This window comes from Triturus cristatus, chromosome 12, assembly GCF_964204655.1.
Source record: "Triturus cristatus chromosome 12, aTriCri1.1, whole genome shotgun sequence".
Lineage (NCBI taxonomy): Eukaryota > Metazoa > Chordata > Amphibia > Caudata > Salamandridae > Triturus > Triturus cristatus.
Window position 1 is genome coordinate 227,637,084 of NC_140595.1, and position 24,607 is coordinate 227,661,690.

Here is a 24,607-nt window from a genome sequence, read left to right on the forward strand (position 1 = left end):
AAAACTGCTGGGCTCCCTGTTTGGGCAGAAAAGGCTGGGCCTAAGGACACCTCAGTCATGAAAGTAATATTAGAATTGGTATGGTTGGTGAGGCTGGGGTGAGAGGCCTAGAGAGCGGGCTGTAGCCCTACTCTTTTTAAATATTCAAGGGCAAAGTCAGCCTTGTGAGGAAAAAACAAAATCTTCCCCCCTTGGTTTTTTCCTTGCGGTATTTTCCCTGCTCTCTTCTCCCGCATTGAGATTTTAGGGACCCTCTGTTATTTATTTCAGAGTCAGCCTTGTCCCCAAACAGGCGAGCCCCATCAAAAGGCATGTCCATCAGAGAGGATTGGATGCTGCCCAAGAACCCAGTCGATCACATCCATGCATGGCGATGAATGGCAATGCTGGTGGCTAAAGCTCGTCCAAAGAAGTTGGCGATGTCCAAGCGACAACAAATTGTGAACTTAGCCACATCACAACTATATTCAATCACCTGCAAAAGGTCTTCTGGCACACCAGGGATTTGTTCCACAGAGTCCCAGAGGGCATGAGTATAACAGCACAACAAACCGGAGGCGTTGATCGAGCGCAGGGCCATACTTCTGGAGGAAAAAAGGTGCTTCTCAAATCTCTCCACTTGCTTTGATTCCCTTTCATGAGGAGTGGTCGAAAAATTGCTGGGGTTGGCCAGACTGGTGGAGGTATGTACCACACGGCTCTCTGGAGAAGGATGTTGCGACAAAAAGGTTGGGTTGCCCAGAGCAGGGTGATGGTGCCTGGAAATGTAATTAATTGTGGACGAGTGCAGGGCTTTGCCCAAGCCACTATAAGGGTATCTATCAGGGCCTCATTGAAAGGGAGTAGGGACTCAGATGCAGTCTGGACCGGTTGGAGGACCTCGGTCAGTATGTTAGTTTTTAACTCCATTGTGGGGAGCTGAAGAGCAAGGATTTCAGCCTCACTACGCATGACCATAGGGTGAGAGGAAATTTCTTCTGTGGCTAGGCCTGGAGGAGAGAAGAGGGCTGTTTCTCAGAAGGTATCCGGTCCACTAGCCTCCTGCACATCCTTATACCAATTTCCATTTGCACAGAGAAGAGCAAACCCATCACTCTGGTCATAGTTGTTATCAGAGTCAGCCAGAAAAAAAAGAATGTAAAGAATGTTGTCCGCTTTAAGGTAATGCAGATGCAGAAATAGGCGATTCAGGCGGATTTTAAGCGCGACCCATGTCGAAGTCGGACTGGCATTGAATTGGCATTGGAAATTACAATCGGGGCCACTTTTTCGGGCAGCAAGATAGGTGTCCACGTACCTGGGCTCAGAGTGGTTTTCAGCAACAGGGGTGGCGTTGGAACTAGAGCCCAGGGCAGAAGGGCCTTGGAGGGTCCCGCTGGTGCAGAGGGTGGACCCTCTGGTGGTAGTCCAGGTAGAGGGCCTCTTGGCTCTATGGGGCCTGAAGGCGCACCAAGAGAGTTGGTAGAGATCCGAAGAGCCAGAGCAAAGCTGTGCAGAAATCTTCAATCTGGCACGGTGTGGCTGTAGGCCTGGGAAACTCAGGTTGTCCTGGATTTAGCTGTAGAATCGGCTCAAAAGCCGTCCGACTTCGACAGCGGGAGTGAAACAGTTGGCACTGCCCACAGGTATCATCAGGGGAGTGGGAGTGGAAATGGCACTAAGGTGCAGGAATCTACAATGACTTCTTGTGTTTTTTGTGCTTAGCGGAGTACTTGGAGCTTGACAAAGACAGGCCTTTAGAGCATCTCCAACGACTTCGGGAATGAGAGTGGGACCGGGATCGAGCCTTGGATTTGGAGTGGGATTTGAAGCTGTCTCGATGCTGCATCTTATTGTGCTTGACAAAAAAAATTTTGCTTTGCATTTTCTGATGGCCTTCAGCTTCATGTACACGCAGTCTCCGCAGGTCTTGAAGTCGTGGTCTGAACCCAGACACCACAGGCAAACCTGGTGGATATCTGTCACAGACATCTGCTTATGTTAGTCCTTACTGTGTTTAAAGCTTGTCATCTTAGGCTATGATATCCCTTGTACACTGGATAGATTTTGAAGAAAATCGGAAGATGAGTCTCAGAGAAGAGAGACGCTCTGGATCTGTTGGCATGAAAAGAAAGGAACTGATATCAGTGCACAGGAATAGTGCCTTAATAGGCCCCCGCATATCACTTCCGGAACAGAAATGCCGTCATGGCGTCACCTCCTGGTGCACAAAAGTACAAGGTAAAAAAAGTAAGGAATCTGCAGCTAGAAGTCTCTATCAGCAATCTATGATTATCTAAGCTTGAATTTCTCATTTAAAGATACCTGACTGCTTCATGCCTATATGACTTTTGATTTAAATTACATGACGATAGAGACATGTTACAGCTTTACTGAAACGGCATCTTAGGCATTTCTATACTTGGTATATTAAAGGAAATGTTATCAGCAACAGGCTACTGCTCATGAAGGTTCTGGTTAAGTGGGATTGGCCAAGCCTTGCCAGACCCTCCTCTGCCTTGGGGTGAGAGGGAACTGATGTTTGGTACAGCAGCAGGCGGACTTCCATAGAATCACCAGGACCTGGCTTCTAAATCAGGTGCAGAGATTCTCCAGGGGCTTCCTGAAGTCTGTTGTTCCTCTTGTGCCATCCTCACTGCAGTGCACTCCCATACAATATCTTGCTAAATTGGTAGGCTTACTGTGAGAAATTGGGTCTCTAGGTAGCAGAGGTTTGCACCCTGTCCAAGTAGGGGCCAACACCCTAGTCAGGGTAAGTAAGATACACAACCTGAATTGACCTGTGCTTACCCTCTGGGAGCTTGGCACAGAGCAGCTAGGCTTAGCTTAAGATGCGATGTGCAAAGAGAGAAACAACCTTTACAATGCAGTCATTACATCGCACTACCTTTACATAGCAGTCATTACATCGCAACATCCTTTACATCGCATGTCATTACAACGCAGCCATTACATCGCATGTCACTACAACGCAGGCATTACATCACAAGTCATTACAATGCATACCATTACAACGCATAGTACCCTTACACTATCCAACACTTACCCTACTGTTACACTCACTGGAGTTAGAATAGTAATTTTTACCCCTACACTATCCAACCCTTACCCTACTGTTGCACTCACTGGAGTTAGAATAGTAATTATTACCCCTATACTCTCCAACACTTACCTTAAATGCGATGTAATGGCATGCATTGTAATGGTATGCGTTGTAAAGGTGTAATGCGATGTAATGGAATGCGTTGTAAAGATAGTTTCTGAAAATGCGATGTAATGGCATGCGATGTAAAAGAATGCGTTGTAAAGGATGTTGCAATGTAAAAACTGGGTTGTAAAGGCATGCGTTGTAAATGTATGCGTTGTAACGTCATACATTCGTGCAAAGAATTTGTGCCACACTTAAATTAGAGTAACTCAATGAAAAAGTACCTTGGATAAAGCAAAGCGTCGACATCGAGGGCATGATGCAGCTGTCTTTTCCCTGCAGTTGGGTCACTGCATCGTCATCTAGCTTAATTGAAGTGAATGCAATGCGTCATCATCAAACTGTGCAGAGCGTCGTTATAGAGCAGCACAGGCTGTGGAAACTCCATCATCAGGCAGCTGCTGCGTCGAAGGGCGATTCATCAGTTCTGACCGGCGCAGTGGTGACGATGTGTTGGTTTTTTCAAGAAATCAGCTGCAGAACGCACGTCTGAGGCCCAGGACGGGGGATGGGGGAACCTCAGGCGAAGCTAGGACTCACAGATGACAGAGCCCAGAAGCACCAGCAGGATTGCAGGAAGTCTTTTGTGTCCCTGAGATGTCAGAAAAGAGGAGGCAAGCCATCAGGCCCTTGGAATCACTCTGGATCCAAGTGAGAGGGTCTGGGGTAACCCTGCAAAGAGCAATTTCCAACATGACCCCCCAGCCTAAAGCCAGGGGTGCCTAATCAATACCTTGATGGACTTCTCTGCTTAGGGTGATAGAACCTGGTCAATGGCCCACTGCTGCAGGGGTACTTGCCAGTTCTACACCTGTCTGATCCCAGTTGGATCCCTCTGTCTATGTTCTCTGAGACCACTAAGCTAACCCATGGGGAATCCATCCCTTACCTGGGGACCCCCTTTATGCAGCACCTAACCTTAATTTGCACATAGATGTGTTCCATTAGGCAGACAGTACCAACATTTCCAACAAGGTGGTGTGGCCCAATCCACCCCTTGGGTCTGACTTCTGTCCCCAATCCAAGGAAAACTCTGTCCACAGAGACAGCAACCAACGGAGGCCACTGACAGCTGTCTGTGTCAAGAGCCAGCCCCAGACCATCCAGGATCTCTGTCCTCTGTGGTATCTCAGAAAGGGGGGCTGTAGCCCCACTCCACTCCCCCACCAGTTCAGGGGTGGTATTCTGCAACTGGTCCTCAAACCCAGGGTCTGTACCCTTGGGCTGGTCCATGGTCAGAGGTGAGTCCTTACTCCCATTGTCCCTCTATCTGTGTTCTGTACCCTCTTTTTGGGAGTGGTACCCCCCGAAACCTGAACTGTCAGGGTGCCTGTGACGGACCACCCTCCCAGTTCTCCTGACACTGGGGGCAACACATTCCTTAGAAGGCAGTCAATGGGCATTTGGGGACTAGCTATGACTGTTGCCTGGGCCATCTACCCACCCTACTCTTAAGGACACCAGGGCCACAGGGCTGAAAAAGTCCTGCTCGTGGGCTGGAGCCACTCTACACAGCTCGCCGGTGTACTGCTCTAGGGAGACTAGCTCTTCCATAACCATGGTAATGCTAGCTCCAGTGTACATCAGAGCAGTGGTTGGGACCCCATTTACTCCCACCTGGTGTAAGTGACGACTCCTGCCATCAGCGATCACCAACTCACCCGCTGAGTCTATCTCCCAGCTGAGGGAGACTGGGCATGTTCTGTAACCTGTCTCTATGGGCTACCTTCCCCTAAGGCTACATAGGCCACCCCTGTAGAATTCTCACAAGTGGGTGGTTTCTTTGGACAGACCGAGTCCCCCTGCTTGGGTCCTAATTGGGAACAATCAAAGCAGTGGAGTTAGAAGGGAGAGGTGTGGTGCAGCGGCCAAAGCAGCTGACTCCGAGGCACGGAGCACACAGTTCAATCCCCGGCCTCAGCTCAGCACCCTGTGACTCTGGGCAATAGCTCACTAAATCTCCCCGACGAGATATATATATCTATATATATATATATATCTCCAGCCAGTACCTCCCTACTTCTCGGAAGGGACTTGGGAGCGCTTTCCTTCCCCCTTTTCTGGGACCTGTCTGGATCTCTCTTGACCTCCCCCTCACTCTCTTGGGGGGAACCTGAACCACCCTTCTTGGGGTCACTCCCAGGTACCGTCTTGGACGCTCTGGTGCTGACCCAGATGCTCACCTCAGCAAGCTTCCTAGATTCAGTCAGCTTGCTGTCTACCAGGTGTTGGCACAGCTCTGCAAAACAATTAGCAAGAATATGCACCTTCAAAAAGAAGTTGTACAACCCTTCAAAATCATCATCCTTGTTGCCCTCAGCCAGTCCTTACCAGTGTAGTCCAGGTAATCCACCCATGTCTGTGTAGAGAGCTGGGGACTAGCCCAGAACTACTGCCTGTACTTCTCAGGTGTCAAACCAAACTTCCTGACTAAAACGGTCTTCATGGCAGTGTAGTTGGCCTGGTCCCCCACCTCCAATGTAAGGTAAGTGTATCCTTCCCCACTATGGGCATGTACTGCCAAAGACTACCCCTTCCCCCAGTACTCCTCTGGGACCCTTGTGCACTTTTAAAGCCACTTCATAGGCTGCCAACCATTTATCCACGTCATCCCCCACATTGTAGCTGTGCATCCTATCTTTGGGGATATGTAATCTGGACTCACTTGAAGATCCTGTAGGTATGCTGCCACCATTACTGCTGTTGCTGGACCCCACTTGTAGGGCTCTTATGTCCAGCACTCTCAGGCTGAGCTCATGAGCCAGGTTTCTCTCCTCCATGGCTAGCCTCCTTTCTTTACGAGCCTGCTCCAACTAGGCAAGCTCCATTTTCAATTTTATTTCCTCCCTCTTGTCTGCCAGCTCCTTTGTTGACAGATTCTTTGAGGAGTAACTGCTTCCTGCTCTGGTAACCATTACTGCTCCTCCCAAATTGTTTGCCCCCATCCACAGGCAGTTCCAGAGACTCGTCAGACTCTAGATTCAGGTCACCCTCCTCCTCAGGTATCTCCTGTTCCTCCTCCTCTGGGATGTCATGCACTGCTTCCTGGAGCTCGCCCAGGCCCTCAAAGCTTTGTGCAGTGCCACCTTTCTGGTGCAGCCCCTTGTAGAAACGTGAAAGTCCTTGTAACAATCTTTCCGCTGTTGCACAGTGGAGCACTCTAACCCTAACAGCTCAAACTCAATTCCTGCAGTGTGGCTTCTCCAGAAAGAGACATCATTTGGCAGAAACATTCAAAAGGCCAATCGGGGAAAATCAAAAATTAAAAAATGCCAATTAGCACAAGACAGACAAAAATTTTGCCAATCAGGAGGAATAGGTTCAAATTGGTCTTAGGTGTACAGGGCTCGACAAATCCACTCGACCGCTCGCATTTGCGAGGTAAATTTTATGAGGTCGAGCTATTTTTAGGTCCGACTCGCCCTTTCTGGCGAGTAGGAAAACATACTAACTTTTGTCCTCCGACTTTGAAAACGGAGCAAATGTGACAAGATAACAAGATTTAAAGGCCTTTTTATTGCTCACAAAGCAAATGAGCAATAAAAATGCCTTTAAATCTTGTTAACTTGTCACTTTTGCTCCGCTTTCAGAGACGGAGGTCAAGTAGGTCACTGTTAGGGCGAGGAGATTTTTCAAGGTACTAGTCCTGCAGGACTAGTACCATTTTTCAGATTTTTCGAGCCCTGGTGTAGAGAACATTGAATTACTATGAAGTATTACCCAAAGACAAGTCCCATGCTCACACCTGCCACCAATGTTAGAAATGGGGTCTCTAGTTGGCAGAGGTTTGCACCCTGTCTAAGTAGGGACCACCATCCAAGTCAGATACACACCCTAAATTGACCTGTGCTCACCCTCTGGTAGCTTGGCACATAGTAGTCAGACTTTGAGAAAAGGATTTACAATGGAACCTTCTATTTACCAGCACCTGAAATTAATGTCACCCTTTTGTATCTTTCCCACAAAAAATATGCTATTACACATAAATCAAGGGTATGTGTGCATACTGAATAGCACCCATTGTAACAATGCCAGTTCCCTGGGGAACAGAATTAGATAAATCTGACTTAAGCTAAGATGCACCACAAATTCAAAAACAGTATCAATTAAATTAATATAGGAGGACAAGATAATCCTTGGTTTCAATTTCTTTATTCAGTAGTCAGACTTTGCTTAAGATGCAATGTGCAAAGAATTTGTGCAACACTTCAATTACAGTAACTTAATGAAAACACCACAAAAAGACTTAAAGATTGAATGTGAAAACAGTGCTTAGAAGTCACTATCAGTCAAAAAGTTACTTGGGTTGCGAGGGACAGGTGCAAATTTAAAGTTCGGGGCAACCACGATGAAGGGCAGGCTGGCTACAGAACCCACGCAGGGTCGGCTGGAAAAGCGTCGATGTTGAGGACACAATGCAGTGGTCTTTCTACACAGTCGGGTCACTGCATCGTCTTTGAACTCAAACTGAATGCAATGCGTCGTCATCGACCCGGGCAGATCGCTGTTATGGAACTGTGCAGGCTGTGGAACCACTATAGTTGGGCAGCCGCTGCGTCGGCGTCGAAGGGCGAAGTGTCCGTTCTGAGAGGTGCAATGGTGACGATGTGTCTTTTTTTTTTAAAGAAATCAACTGCAGAACCCACTTCTAGGGCCCAGGAAAGGAGGGGGCATCTCCGGCAGAGGTAGGACGCACAGATGGTAGAGTCCAGCAGCACCAGCAAAATTGCAGGAAGTCTTATGTGTTCCTGAGACTTCAGAAAACAAAAGGCACACCAGCAAGCCCTTGGAGTCACTCTGGGTTCGCGAGAGAGGGTCCAGTCCTTGTCCTCAGCAGGGAAGAGATCAGCAGGCAGCAAGGTAGCTCAGCAAAGCAGTCACAGCAAAGTAGCAATCCTTTCACCACAGCAGGCACTACTCCAGCAAACTTCTTTCCAGGTCTAGTAGTGTACTGGTTTGATAAGGCCAGAGCTCTGGTACTTAGACCTAAAATTGCCTTTGATGTAGAGGGTGACTTCAAAGGAGTTCTCTGAAGTGCACAAGGATCCCTTTCAACCCATCCTGACTCATGACTACCAGTGAGGGGTAAAACAGCTCTTTGTGGGAGAGCAGGACACAATCTATTCAGATGTAAATGTGAGCTACCTCTCCCCCTTCCTGCCCAGGAAAGCTATCAATATTCAAATGAATCCCCTCTCACACACAAAGTGTAGCTGTCACCCAGCCCAGATGTGTATTGGAGACGGGCTGCAGGCACACAGAGCAAAGTTAAGAGCAGAGAAATGTCCACTTACTTAAAGTGACAATTCTAAAATGGTAATGTCAAATCCAACTTTACCATTAAAGAGCATTTATCACCACCATTCCAAAGATATTAAACAAGATGTAGCTACTCCTTTCCAATCATGAATTACAGCTTTAAATGTGTTTTAAGGAATCCTCAATGCTAGCCTAGGGAAGAAGTAGGAGTAGGCCTCACAGCAGTGAAAAGCAATTGAGCTGTTTGTCACTGCCAAGGCATGTAAAATGTAAAAGTACATGCCCTGCCTTTTAGTTATACAGCACTGCTGGCATGGCCAACTCTTCTACACCTCCTACTCCAAAGGGCGCAGCTATCCGGATCCATCCCGGTGTCCCCCTCCAGGTCGAGAACTCCATCATTTAACAAGGACAGATGATATGTCTTTCTGCAAGGCAGCCTAGATGATCAACCAATAGTCTTGGGAAGCCTCTATGCCCCTACCTTTGACCATCCCCACAACCGTACCTTTCTTTTCCCCATTTGACTGTTTGGGAAGACTCCCCATGGCTCCTGGGAGGTGACTTTATTTGTGTAATGGACCCTACCCATGACTGGTTCCACCCCCTCTGGCACCCCGCTGTCCGCAAAGCTGCAGCCTTGACCGAATTGATGCACCACTGTTCTGTGACCAATGTCTAGTGGGCACACCACCCCAGCAGGAAATAATCCTTCTTCTCCCCGTCCCACTTGTTACATGCCTGCTTAGATTACACAGTATGTTCCACAGACCTCGCGACACAGACCTCAAACGCACCATACCTTGGAAAGACTTCCTCTGGCCACAACTCATTGTCTGTAGATGTGCAGTGGGGAAGGGGACCCAGTTCCATCCCGACATGGAGACTACAATACCAGTGGCTGGAGGACTCGTTTTTTAACTCCACCATCCATGACACGATTACTTCATATTTTACACACAACAAGGGCTCACCCTCCTCTCCCAGGGTGGAGTGGGAAGCTTGGACAATGAAAACCCAACTTGGTGAGGGTCTTTGGAGGCAACGGCGGACCCTGCGTGTAGAGAAGCCTAGCGAGAGTTAAAGAAAAGCATGCTGCTTTACTGAAAGGCCTCCGCTGCATAGATTGGACAGCACACATAACACGCTCCCATGTGGAGGTGAACTGCCCCGGAAGCCTCCTGGCTTGACTGGCCACCCCATCAGTGGGATCCCCAACTAAACAGGTACACTCCACAACACCCAGTGTGGCATCAACGCTGTCTTCTACTCGTACTATTCCTCACTTTACAGAACGTCATAGCTTCAGAAGCCCATTATTGCTCCCTACCAGATATTTCTTAGCCTCAAATACTAAGAGACCTTCAAGGTGGCTTAGAGGGCTCTATAACTGAGCAGGAGATGAGGGAGGCGATCCAAGCTCTTCCTGGAGGCGGGTCACCAGGCCTGGATGGACTGTCCCGTGAATTCTATGTAGCTTATGAGCCCCCTTTGACGCTGCGCATCCTTCAACTGTTTCAGTCAGCAAGGGAAGCAGGATACCTTCTCCTTTCCCTGCATAAAGCTGAAGCAGTGCCATTTCCGAAACCAGGTTAGGACCCCACAGCTTCTTCCTTGTACAGGCCAATTCCCCTCCTCTCGTCAGAATACAAAATCCTCAGCATGATCCTGGCAGATTGCATCCTCCCCCTCCTCCCTGACCTAATCCATGCTGACCAAAATGGTTTCATCCCCCGTCGTAACACCCTGCTGAACATATGGCTTCTGTATGCAATCATGGAATGGACCCCCCAGGTATGGCCATGGGCAGTGTGTTTGTCCCTCGATCTGGAACAGGCCTTCGACTTATTGAATTGCAACTATATGTTCTGGGCCATCTGGCACTTCGTAATTGGCCCACAGATAATAGGTGTCAGGAACTCTGGCAAGGACTGGTGGCAGGGTAGACAACCTGATGGAATTGGGTGCAAAGCTGCCCTAGATCACACCGGTAGTCAGAGGAGAAAAGGGATCCAAAGGGGAAGCTCTGCCCATGGTAACACAATGGATAAAGTCCAGAAAGGACGGGCACTCATAAGGTAATTTGGGATTCAGACTAAATAACATCCAAGACAGAAATATGCAAGACATATCTATAACAACATTAACATTAAAGGGATAAAGAGAATGTGGGGTAAGCACTCAGGAGCTCCACATGGTAGGACTGTAGCTCAATAAGTTCCTCACCCACAGTTGCTGTTACAGATACTGACTGCAAATACCCATATATAGGAAATACGTGTGAAGGAAGTGTGTTTGGAGCTGATACCTATAATGATGTTATGAAAGTAACTCAAAGACAATACTCCCCTTGGATAAGAAACACCACCTAGGCTGTCAGCTGTGCCCACAGATCCTGCTGTTCAAAAAGGAACACGCAAGGCGGTAACAGCAAGGATGTACAACTAACTACACAGCCACAATAGACAAGGAGCTAGCAGGGAGGAGTGTTAGAGGAAAAAGGGATATAAGGGGCAAACTTGGCAGAAAGCAAGTAACAACCACACAAGGGCACTAGAAGCAAAGACAACAGGAACAGGAAGGTAGCAAAGAAGAAACTGGATTAAGGTAAATGGGAAGAGAGGCAGAGACTGGGAAAAGGTAAATACAGAAGGAGAGAGTACAAGGGTGCATTAAAATAGTGCTGGCTCAGAATTCAAGGGAGCAGTGCAGTCTGTGCTAGTTCAGGAACATGGGAATTAGCTACTGCTCAGGAACAAGAAACAAGGGAAAACTATAGATCAGGAACACTGGAAACCATGATTGCAATAGCTCAGGAAACAAGGGGTCAGTCAAACAGCAACTCTGCTATAACGACCAACGCTGGGATGAAGGGAACTGGGTTTAAAAGAGCTCACTGTGATCACATGCCTCCGGTGTGAGCAGGCTAGTACCTGCCAGCCAGAGGTGTGCTAAATTCCTCCACCCATTCTTAGCCTGCAGGTGTGGCGACGAGACAGTAAACAGGGATTTCTAGGTAATGAAGTTTTTAGAAAGAGTCGACTGGCTTTCTCAGAATCCGGCATGGATCGGAAAATGATGGGAATTTCTAAATATTGTCCAAGAGCCAGGACACCAGTACTTGCATACAGTGGACAGTCTGTAAGCCTATGAGAATATTGGAAAGTCCTACAGGTAGGCCCCCTGGTGGTGGGCACGTCAGCACAGGGACGGAATTGTGACATACGCTCTCTTTTTCTTCTGGTTGCAAGTTTGACGATTTTGCTTATTCCTATAGACTAAACACTACAATACAGGCCCATTGCCAACGGTGCGTTAGGTGAGAATCTATTGTGATCCTGACAAAACCTCTGTATTGTCTACCAGCTTATGTATGCGCCTTCACTGCCAAGCACATCTATACCCACACATGAACACTGTTGTACTATGCTATGTGTTGTACTTGTCAGTAAAAGCTGTCTTTTATAAAAAAGACTGATCGCTAAAGATGGGTGCCAGTACCTCTGACTGTGTTTGGAATCCAGTATCTGATTCTAGATTACAGTAAGGGCCTGACTGATAACGATTTTGGTGGACAGGGTTATTCTGTCACAAACGTGACGGACATCCCGTCCGCCAAAATGCCATTATATCCTTTGGAACTTGTAGGGCAGAAAGATATCCCTTCTGCCTAATTACAGTGCCTTTATATCCTATGGAACTTATAGGGCAGACCGATATCCCTTCTGCCTAATTACAGTGCCATTATATCCTATGTAACTTGTTGGGCAGACAGCTATCCCTTCTGCCTAATTACAGTGCCATATCCTACGGAACCTGTAGGGCAGACAGATATCCCTTCTGCCTAATTACAGTGCCATTATATCCTATGTAACTTGTTGGACAGACAGCTATCCCTTCTGCCTAATTACAGTGCCATTATATCCTTTGGAACTTGTAGGGCAGAAAGATATCCCTTCTGCCTAATTACAGTGCCTTTATATCCTATGGAACTTATAGGGCAGACAGATATCCCTTCTGCCTAATTACAGTGCCATTATATCCTATGTAACTTGTTGGGCAGACAGCTATCCCTTCTGCCTAATTACAGTGCCATATCCTACGGAACCTGTAGGGCAGACAGATATCCCTTCTGCCTAATTACAGTGCCATTATATCCTATGTAACTTGTTGGACAGACAGCTATCCCTTCTGCCTAATTACAGTGCCATTATATCCTACGGAACCTGTTGGGCAGACAGCTATCCCTTCTTCCTAATTACAGTGCCATTATATCCTATGTAACTTGTTGGACAGACAGCTATCCCTTCTGCCTAATTACAGTGCCATTATATCCTACGGAACCTGTTGGGCAGACAGCTATCCCTTCTGCCTAATTACAGTGCCATTATATCCTATGTAACTTGTAGGGCAGACAGATATCCCTTCTGCCTAATTACAGTGCCATTATATCCTATGTAACTTGTAGGGCAGACAGATATCCCTTCTGCCTAATTACAGTGCCATTATGTCCTATGTAACTTGTTGGGCAGACAGCTATCCCTTCTGCCTAATTACAGTGCCATTATATCCTATGTAACTTGTTGGGCAGACAGCTATCCCTTCTGCCTAATTACAGTGCCATTATATCCTATGTAACTTGTTGGGCAGACAGCTATCCCTTCTGCCTAATTACAGTGCCATTATATCCTACGGAACCTGTTGGGCAGACAGCTATCCCTTCTGCCTAATTACAGTGCCATTATGTCCTATGTAACTTGTTGGGCAGACAGCTATCCCTTCTGCCTAATTACAGTGCCATTATATCCTATGGAACTTGTTCGGCGACGGGATATCCGTCACGATTGTGACGTAGTAACCCTGTCCGCCAAGATCGTAATCACCTAAGTCTTGTGGCATCTTTGGGGTTACATTAATTTAGAATGTTCTGAGGTGATGTAACTCTGATGGTATATTATGCAGCACTTTAACAGTTACAGTTTATTTTTAGGGAACGTAACACTGATGGCATTATATGGGGTACAGTCACTCGAATTGTATAGTATTTTCTGGAGTAAAATAATTCTGAATCCAACATCTGGGGGAGTCATTATATCGGCATATACTGTTGTTCAGTAACTCTGAATATGCTAACATTCAGAAGCTGTAACAGAACATAGTGGGGTGCAGTGTCTTTTATAGTTTACCTTACAGTTACCACACACTTAAGTAAGGTAGAGCAGCTTCCATGGGCTTTTACTAGCATCAGATAACTCTTCAGAGACAGAGTCGACAAATGCTCTTGTAAAACAATAATTTAAAAAAGCACAATTGCATTTGATTTTCAAAGACATTTTCCGGATAAGCAGGCAGCCACCCACTCCTATATTAGTATTGGCACGAAAACCTATATTGAATGAAAATCTGTGATTTACTCAAAGACCTGGAGATTCAGCAGTAAATAACCCCTACATGAGGAGTAAGACACGGCTACTCAAAGAAAAGTTTGTGAATTGAGTCTTACATTGTTTTGAATATTGAGCTCAAACAGAAGTCATTTTAAGCAGCATGTATTTGGTCATTAACCACCAAATTGAAGGAGAACAGAAAACGTCCCTTAATCTAGTTCAGAATGGTCTCTTACTGTTAGCAAGTTTAACTATTGTTCTTAGATTATTGCAATGTGTTAATTGCAACTTGTAAACATTCTTCACTCCTATTTACAACTCAAGAGAAATATAAATATATTTGTAGTTCTTTCATTGCTCCTATTACTTAGGCAGTACTAATATATCATCTACTATTGGTACTAATAGTATAGCTGAAAATTGTACTACTGGTTTTACTACTACTTTAAGTTTTACTTATATGTCTACTTCTTGCTATTCTGCCAATATCTCTGGTTTCACTACTACTGATAACTTAATGCGTATAATACTATGAAAGTAATAGCAATCCTAACAGTAGCAGAGATGCTGTAGCTACTATTACTCTTATCGGTTGTGCCTAATAGAGCTACTATCTCTAGCAGAGTGAGTAGTAGCAATAGTAGTACATTTAGTACTAGTAATAGTATCAGTAGTATCACTTCTGATAGTAGTACTAGTGTTTGTGATACTAACCAGTACTTGTACTAAAATGAGTAGTGGGACCATCATTAGTAGAAGTGTCACTACTACTACCAATAGTAGTAATAATAGCACCATTAGAAGGACGACAACTGCAGTTGTAGTAGTTGTCGTACTTAGAGTGATGCTGGTTGTAGTAATACCACTAAAGAAGTGACAGTAGTAGTACTAAGGGGCTCAGTAATATCAGTACTAGCAGTAATACCAGTAGTCGTCAGTAGTAGTACTCGTGGTAATAACTTGAGTGAGCAACTGGTGGTCTTTATTTTGTACACACAGAAAGGGCATATACAGTGCAACTTGAGTAAAAAAAAGTCTCGGGATTAGGAGGCTATTAAACGAGAAGGTGTTTAATCTATTAAAAGCAAATGGTTCTCTGCCTGCTTCAGAAGAGCAAATTCTTTCCGGGTATGTGTCATCTGTACCCTAAGGCCTCTTTTCCAGGTGTGCTAATCTTGAAATGAATGACTTGATTTTAATAAAAAGTGCTTCATATTGCAGGGTTTGTCTGCTAGATAGTAGGTGTTACTATTAGGTATTTCGGCCCTCATTTTGAGGTAGGTTTTAAAGCTCGGAGGCTTTCCGACTGACATCTTTGGTTTCACTTTTGACTGCTGTATTACAATGACTGCGGTCGGAAGTGAAACTGGCCAGTCATGCCACCTGTCTTCCGAAGGGCTCGAGGAGCCCGTCAGCCAGCCGGAACCAACATGTAATCCCTTAAAGACGGCGTTTCTGCCGTCGGGATTACGATGGTGTTTCATGTCGGACTTCCGACATGAAACGCCTGTTGGAAAGCGACTTTGGGGGGCCCCTATCAGGGCCCGCTTGCAACAGGGGCCTCCAATTGGGGGCCTGGTGGGGCTCATATGTGCCCTCCTGTCAATCCCTGCACGAGTGGCAGGCACTGTGTGGTGCCTGCCACGCAGTGCAGGGATTAACAAATATTCAATTTCTCTATGTGAACTTGTGCTGCGGCCAGTTTCCGACCACGGCACAAGCCCCGATAGAGAACTGGGAGTGTGAAACCGCACCATGTGCGGTCGCATCCTAATACTGCAGTCAGGACTGTTGACCGGAGTTCGGTCGGTCCCGATTCCACAAATCCCGACATCGCAATGAGGCCTTTAATATATTGATATCAGAAGGGCAGAAGGCTGAGTGGCTTGTGCTGGGCTTGGGGGTCACAACAGCTGCGCCTTCTTACAAGGGCACCTGAAACAGAGCTGAGCTGCTTGACCTTCCTGACGTGCATCGCTGGAAACCTGATTGTCACATTGAGGTACGCAGGGGCAGACCCTGGCACTCTTTTTTTGGGAGTGTAACTTATTTTTCTGCAACAGGCTTTGATCCAGAACAAGAGAGAGAATAACACAAAAGGAGCAAAGAAGGAGGAAGAGAAAGACGGTAAAACAGTGACAAAGAGGGATAGCAGGGGTGAAAAAGAGTTAGTTAACGAGGCAGATAGTGTCTGATGGTGGATTAGAGAGTCACAAAGTGGAATGAAGCCCGCGCAGCCTTGACTGACCTTCAGTAGCGCCTGACTCGGGATTCTTAGCAACACTTTGGGCCCCAGCACTTATTCCTTTACAGAGTAGGCACTGTGCGTGGGTAGCATCCTATGTCTGCAAGTCCGTGCAGCGATAAAACCGTCAAGAAGTGGAGCGAACAGAAAGAAGGGCGTTGGTATCAAGTGCGCAGACCTGTAATTAGAAAGTGCGCAGCATTTCCCTTTTGATGTTTGCTGCATGACGGCACTGCAGACGGCTAGCCTCCTCGCCCTCTTGTGCCATATTCAGGTGCATGCGTTGATGACAGGTCACAAAGTTGAATGCCGCCTATCGGATTAAAATACTTTGAAAAACCTTGAAAATATTCAGATAAAATGGTTGGATGAGAAATCCCAAAAACTGTTTAAATATTGTTAGACAGAAACGACATAATGTATTTGTGCGAATCCACATTTCACTACATGATTCTGCATACACAGAAAACAAGCAGCCAGTGGTTGCAGGTGCTACCATTAAGATGCTGCGTGAAAATAGGACTATAATCGATTCATTATACCTGCCTCTGGCCTTTGCCGATTTTAGTAATTATTACCTTTAGCTTGTTAACATTTACTGTTTAATAACAAGCTACAGAGCCATACATATATTAAAAGTTATTGAAAAAAGGTACAATGATTAAGGTTCATTAAAGGTTACATTTACTTTCGAATTCTATGACGTCAAAAATATATCGGAACAACGATTTTGGTGAAATTACGTCCCTGGGCAGCCTGTGCAACAACAGCCACTTGCGAAAATGCCTCCTCGTGAGAGGACAGAAGGGGTCGAGCTCGTCGCTTCCAAGGTGCGGTTTTGTGCTCTGTGAAGATTGCTGCAGATGGCCCAGCGGAGCTTGCATCCTTTATGGGATGTTTCTGGTGAGTGGTGCCTGAATCGAGACTTTCCCACCTATCCCGGAAGTGCAGCTGCACGAACCGCGAAGGCTCCGCCCCTGCTGCTGGCTGCCACAGGAGGACCCGTCTTGCAGGGGAGGTCTGATCTTCTATCTTTGTCCTTGCGATCTCCGGTGCCACCTCCGAAAGGAGTGACCTCTGATTCCGCCTTGTCCTACATTATTACTCATCACATTTGGAAGGCTGCCCGAGAGCAGGCTGGGCTGCTTCCTTTTAACTCGACAGGTGGAAGACACATGACTCTCAATGGGACATCCACTTAGCTTCTGGGAAGCAGAGTTGCCGCATTAATGCACCAAAGTGCTTGTCAAGTACGTGCTTTAGAAATGGATGCTTGGAATGTCAGATGGCTCTCTGACGCAGCCCGTCAATGCTAGGGCTGGGGCCCTGGTGCTTTTCAGCAGGATTCATTTCTAGCCCCCAGCTGAAATGTGTGTTATTGGAATGGTTTGTGGCATATCAAGAAGCGGTTTATTGTTAAGACGCGATTAACAGACCGCTTTAGCAGTCTGTTCTTGAATAACTATTCACAACCAAACAATATGTAGGGTGTGCTTTAGGTCAGCCCCTTTCACATGATTGAACAGCTCTGTCTCTGTGAATTACATGCCTCATAATGTCATGGGCTATCCTCCACATTCTTGTGTTTATCGCCCCAGGAGAAGTTTGGTATCACAGCATCACTGTGTTCTGATTGGTTGACTTCTATCCTTCCAGTGCTGATGTCCCTGACACCAGGGATCTACTTATTTTCATTTTCTTTAAGCGCTCCATAGGAGTGTTTTCTTGCTCTCTACCTACGTACTGCTTCCTCCTCACATGCCCTTCTCCACCATGATCTCTGTGCTGCTCCCCCCTCAGTTGTCCATGGCTTTTCTGGAACTTACTGCTTGGCGATCCATGTGCACTGGTCTTCTATCCCTCACTGTTGTCCGTCTTATGCTCCATTCATTCTGGCCACTGCTATTAGCGTTACCAATGATCCCTGTGCTCAAGGCAACGAGGTGGCCATCTTGAAACGATAGAAAACCATCTTTTCTATGCTTTTCAAGAACCCGTCTGCTTGTTGCATCTATGTCAGTCTTTTAAAACCTATCCAAAGCAAGTTGAAGAGCGCAAAAGTATGACATTGTGCTGCATTGCCTAATTATAATGACAACTGTCCAAATTACTGCTGAGATCTGATGGGTTTTAAGTGCGCACCATTTAGAAACTTGCAGTCCATCCCTTACTGATCTTGGGCCTTCGCATTTAAATATGGTTGGGTTCTCCTTTCATTCCATCTGAGTACCCAGAAATGTTTATCTTCTGCTGTAGGCATGCCAGAGTAGATTTAATTACTACTCATTAATATTTCATTTTGTGAGCAAAGCAGTCCGCTTTCCTTATTTTCTTTTCCATATTCTCTGAACTCTTGGGGTCCGATGTATATGTCGTAGCGCAATACAGCAAAACAACTTGCAGTGCCTCATCAAATGGAGAAGGCAGGAATGTGCCATATTTACCAAGATATAACGCATTCCTGCTCTCTCCCTTCATGGCGCACTATGTACTACCTAGCGCCAACACAGGCACCTTTGCACCATGGTGCAAGGGTGCCTGTGTGGCAGGCAGGATTATTTTTGTGCAAGAAGTAAACAAGAAGGAGAAATACAAATATTTCTCTTCATTGTGCCTCTATTGGGAAGGCGTACAGTTGTGACACATTCCCAGGTTTACTGGCTTTGGTAAATCTGGGAATGCACAAAAATTCATGGGTGAATTTATGGGAACACCCATGCTCCACTCATGTAACGTATTCACAGCACAAAGTAATGCAGGGCAGCGACTTGTGCTGCCTAGCATTACTTGAGATTTAAAAAGCCACGCAGGACCACACAAGGTGGCCTTGCATGGCTTGGTAAATCTGAATTAAGGATTGCGTTGCCCTTACGTCACCTTGCGTCACACAGGGCAGGGTGATGTAAGGGCAACGCAATCCTCTGATAAATCTAGCCCTTGGTTTATTTCTTTCTTCACAAGATTTTAAGCTATATGTAACATTTTGCTTTCACGATGTAGGATTTTATCATATGATTGTATTTTTTTTTGCACTTTGTGTTTTCAGTAAATGGTGATCTCAAAGAGTTCCACGTCTGCACCACCTGCAAATGCGCGCCAATATGGGGAGAGGAGTTGGCCTAACGGATAGGGCAGTCGACCTCGAATCTGGGGAACCGGGTTTGAGTCTCAGCAATGATGCTGAACATCCTGTGATTCTGGGCAAATCACTTAATCTCCCCTTTCCTAAGAAAAATGAATGTGTCCTCATGTAACGCAACTGGTGCTATGTAAAGCGCCCCGATACCGGGTCAAGTTTGCGCTATATAAAACTCTGTGAATAAATAAATTTAAAAAAAAACTATTCTTTAAGGACAACATTGCAGATCAACACATATATATCTTTCTAACATCCGCAATTTGAATGCCCAGCCCAAGCAGAAGGTGTCTTGCATTCCAACGGAAGCAGAACCAAGTGAGACTCTATATGAATAACTGTCAGGATGGAACACGCACACATATATATCACCTACTGGTAGTCGCCAGTAGGTAGTTATAGTTAGGACCTAGTTTCCATAGGAAGAGCGTTTTCGCATTTGCCAATAACTTTTGGTATAGTTTGACAAATTATTGCAAAATTTTCAAAACTAATATCCCCATCACTTCAGCTCCTGTCTTGAAAAGTTTGGGGTGATTCGTCAAGTGGGGGCCGAGAAAAAGTGGGGGTCCCAAAACAGTTTTTTTCCATGTTAATTTCCATAGGAAACTTTAGACACGGCTACAGTCCGAACTGCTGAAGGGAATTACACCAAATTTGGCAAAAAGGTGGCTCTTGGTCCACAAAGAACTCTTTTGGTTAAATGGTGTAAATCCGTTCTGTAGTTCCTGAGAAATGTAAAGATTTCTCAGTTATACAACTGTGGGCGCGGTTGATCAGCGAACACACCCGATCTTGTGCCTGAGATCTGATTGTCTGCCAGCACTTCAAACCAGGAACTGTTGGCAGCCATCTTGTCAGTTGGTTGAAACGAGTTACAAGAAAAAAACATTAAAAAGAAAGATAAGGGGCCAGGGTAGAAACACCCTGACCCCCTGGCCCTCTTATGGGGGGGTCACAGTGACTCCCCAGGGCCCAAAAAGCATTATTTTAAAACCATTCCTGCGGGAGTCGCGGTGGACCCGTGAAACAAAAAAAATTAGGCATAGGTTGCCGTGCTACATTTAATTCGGCCCCGGGGTGGGCCAGCTCCTGGGGATAATTAGAAATAATAATGCGGGGGCGCCCGCATCATCAGGGACCGCCACCTCCCTGGGGCTGATTGATTGAAACGCAGGTAGGCCAGAAGCCTCCCCCCCACAGCCTTGGGGATCGCCACCTCCTCAGTGCTATATGCAAATTAAAATGTGTGAGGGGCTCTAGCCCCCCCACACAGTCCCAGGAACCGCCATGTCCCCAGGGCTAATATACTGGAGTGCGGCCGGCCGCGCGGCCCTCTGCAGCCCCGGCAGCTGCCATCTCCTCGGGTGTAATTGTTTGAAATGCAGAGGGCACACACCACCCCGCAGCCGCTGGGACTGCCACCTCCCCAGGGCTACTATACTTAAATGCGGGCCCACCACCTCCCTATGGCTATTTTCAAGATGGGAGGGGAGCCGCGCGACCCTCCCCTCATGGAGCTGCAAATGGCCCTGGGGATCGCCAACCTCCAGGGCCAGCTCCAGCAATGTCCTGGGTGCCCACCCCCGGGACTTTGAAGTTTGCCATGGCATGGCAGGAGCATTCGTCCCGCCTTGCTATAGCAAACAAGTCTGCTCCTCTTTGAACAAATAAGAGCATTTTGCTCTTGATTGTTCAAAGCGGAGCACACTTTGCTTTTAACACCCAGGGATCTGCATGTTAGCTCCCTGGGTGTAAAAAGCAATGCCGGCTCCCACAAGAGGCAGGAGCTGGCCGGGAGCGCAGTCCCAAACGAGATGGCCATGTCTCCGGGGGGGGGGGGGGGGGGGGGGGAAATGGTCCCTGGGGCCAAAAATGGCCGGTGAGATGGCCTGCTCGGCCCCCCTCCCTTGAAATAAAAAATAAATGGGGGTGCCCCAACCCCCAGGGCTGAAATCAGCCGGACAGTGGCACTGGAGGTAGGGATGTGGGGTGGTGCTGCAGGATCCTCCTATATCCTTGATGGAGTTCAAGTGGAGAATGGACAATCAAGAGGCCTTCATTTATTAGTTCTGAAGTATTTACTGGGCGTTCAAGTACAAACTTTCTCATGACAGGTAACTTTGTTTCACAACGTGCTGCTAATAGTTTTAACATGGGCAGCTGCATTGCTATTTCTTTCTCTGACTGCATGTTTAGGGTATTTTGTCATTTTAACTAGTGACACTCTTGCTAGCATACAGATGAAAGGATAAGGCTATAGTATACCAGAGATTTTCTGACACTACATAAAGGTGTTTACTTTCTTTACAAGGAACAGTACAGATGCCTCAAAATATATATCACCAGCATATAAAGTACAATCATGGCACTTAAGTTAGGTGGTGTCACTGACAGCACCACTGCCTCCAGACAGACTTTACAGTGAACATGCTAGCAATGACAGGAGTTCAAGGAAGATAGCGGACCACTTTCTGCTCCTTTACAGTGATAAGGATGGTTCTTGGAAGGGAAACAGCTTGGCCATGAAGTGGTTACTGAGTAGCAGGAAGATTATAGGGAGATGTTGGGGCATACATTCTCACATCTTTCTGCTGACCTCAGGGCTGACACCTGTCTGTGTGCATGCCACAGACACAGGATATAGCTTGCACATTTTACAGGATGTCATATCAATTTGAAGACTGCTTCAAAGCAGAAGTTGCAAAGATGTTGGGCTTTGGAGTTACTGAGCGTTTCCGTAGTCCTTGCGCTAGTCCTGAACAATAGTGCCTAAGCAAGGCTCCACCAACTTATGCTCTTTTGGGTACCACAGACCCTCAAGGAGGTGACCAAGGCGTATGCACACCTGATTAGCCAAGCTAGTAGACCGACTGGATGCTGCTCACTTCTTGAGTACCTTTGATCTTGCAAGTGGCTATTGACAGATCGCCTTCACACCTAGTGCTTTATCCATGCATGAGGATTTGTACCAGTTTAAGGCCATGTATTTTGATCTCACAAATGCTCCTACCACATTTCAGCAGGTAGTGATCAGGGCTAGAAGAGGTCACTGTTGCCCTACCTTGATGACAATGTCATTTTTAACCGATCATGGTAAGATCACCTCAGGTGCCTAGAACAAGAGCTGGTCAGGCTACAGATAGCGCCACTGGCCTTCAAGGCAACCTAGTGCCAGATCGGGCAGCGCTCTGTACTCTTCAGTGGGCATCCGATTGGCAACAAGAATATCCAATCTGTTGGAGTGGAAATTTCTCAGCTAAAAGCCATTTTGGTCTCACTGGATATTACAGGAAATGTGTGGCCAACCTTGAACCATCGTCGCGCTCTTCAAAACCCTGACATCCAAGAAGCAGCCTATTAAACTGATTAGACTTTGGAGAGTTAGAAGGCACTTGAGGACCTGAAGGCAGAATTGTTCAATGCTCCTGTGTTGAGGACACCTGACTGTGGAAAGACCATCATTGTACAGAATCATGCCTCAGATAAGGAAGTCAGAGCAGTACTGACTCAAATTCATGATAAGGGCAGAGAAGGTCCAGTGGCATTTATCTGTTGCAGACTGCTTCCAAAGAAACATAACTGGACTGCCATTGAAAAGGAATGCTTTCCGAAAGTCAGAGTCCCAAGGTGCATCTCTACTCACATGGTTGGTAATAGGTTTGTGATCCAGGCAGATCACAAACCACTTAGTGTTGATGGATTTAAAGGGTAAAATATGGATGATAGTAGGACTCCGAGTGGTGAGAATCTGAGTAGTGGGGCCAGTAGGATCCTTTTTAGATGGGCCCTAGTTTAGCATTGAAGTAAACAACAAAGCAATGTGTGTGATGCTTGAATTAATCTCAACCACTGGTAATTACTCAGGCTGCACACCAGTCCATCGTTTCTTCGCCCACCATGCCACCTCAGATTAGACACAGTTATATGCAAATCAGCTTTGATCCTGCTCCAATAGATATAGTCCAGCCTGCACTGCCAAGCCAAGTCCTCACTGAAATGGAACAAAGGCAATTTAAGACCAGTTTCACTCTGATTGAGGCTCACAAGTTAAGCATAGCTAGATTCAAGTGTCATAGTGAGCACAGGACCCATGTCTGTGCATACCTTGTGCACTTATGGATTTGCACTGAAGTTCACAAAACAACGATGTGTGAAAGGCTTGAATTAATCTCAGCCACAGATAGTTACTTGGGCCTGCATCCCAGTCTATAATTGTTTTGCTCACCATGCCACCTAATATTAGATACAGCTATTTGCAAATCAGCCTTGGTCCTTCTGCAATAGGAACAGTCCAGCCGATTGGGGTTCGTCAGTCAGGTACAGCTTGGTTGCAGTGGTGCAGTGAGCACAGAAACCATGTCCGGGCATACCCGTCCCACTGCACTGAAGTAAAAAAAAAAGTGATGGGTGGAATGAAGGATCAAGGCTGATTTTATATACCTGGATCTAATCTGAGGTGGCATGCTGGGCAAAGAAAGAATGGACTTGGATGCAGCCTCGTGTAATTACCAGTGGCTGGGGATAATATGTAGATTCAGGTCTTAAAGAAGGACAGAATGGGAGAAAGAAGAACATATGGAATGAAAGAAGACTGGACAGAAGCAAATAAAAATGAAATTGGATTGAAGTGGGAATAGTCAATCTAACCTGTGAAATTACCAGTGGCTGAGACAAATTCAAGTATCCTACTCATCACTCTTTTGTATACTTCAATGCTAAACCAAGGCCCATCCAAAATGGACCCCACTGGTCCCAGTACTCAGATTCTCACCACACGCAGTCCAACTACCATCACTTTTTTGTTTACTTCTGTGCAACACCTCAAGTGTGATGCCTATGCCCAGACGTGGGTCCAATGCTCACTGTGTCACTTGAACCAAACTACATCGGATTGACGAGCCCTAATTAGGGCGAAACTAATCTTGGATTGGTTGTGCTCCCCTTCCGAGAGGACATGAGTTGGCAGTTTGTGCTAAACTGCTTCTATTGGAGCAGGCTCAAGGCTGATTTTCACAAAGCTGGGTCTAATCTGAGGTGGCATGATGGGCAAAGAAGCGATGAACTAGGATATGGACCACGTAATTATCAGTGGCTGAGAACAATAAATAGATTAAGGTCTTAAAGAAAAACCAAATGTAGCAAAGAAGAACAGATGGAGTGAAAGAAGACTGGACAGAAGGAAATAAAGATGGAATTGAATTGGAGTGGGAATAGTCCATCTAGCCCCTCCGAAGTCCAACACTTTCCTTACTGTTGCTTGGATTGGTAATAGTAAATCTAATGCTGCCAAAATCCAAGTTTCCCTATTATTGCTTGGACTGGAGTGGTAATAATAAATCTAACCCCTCCGAAGTCCAGCATTTTCCCTA

At 46.3% G+C, this 24,607-nt stretch overlaps 1 protein-coding gene and 1 long non-coding RNA gene across 4 annotated transcripts in view; one reads left to right on the forward strand and one right to left on the reverse strand.

Moving 5' to 3' along the window:
• The window catches only part of LOC146775765 (tubulin polymerization-promoting protein family member 3-like), a 251,814-nt gene that overhangs the window by 102,474 nt on the left and 124,733 nt on the right, over positions 1-24,607 (forward strand). The window lies entirely within an intron of this gene.
• LOC146775766 (uncharacterized) overlaps positions 1-24,607 on the reverse strand; it is a 35,591-nt gene that overhangs the window by 3,631 nt on the left and 7,353 nt on the right. The window contains exon 2 of the long non-coding RNA XR_014972197.1: positions 3,433-3,800. This is a non-coding gene — a long non-coding RNA (uncharacterized LOC146775766). The remainder of the gene's footprint in view (positions 1-3,432; positions 3,801-24,607) is intronic.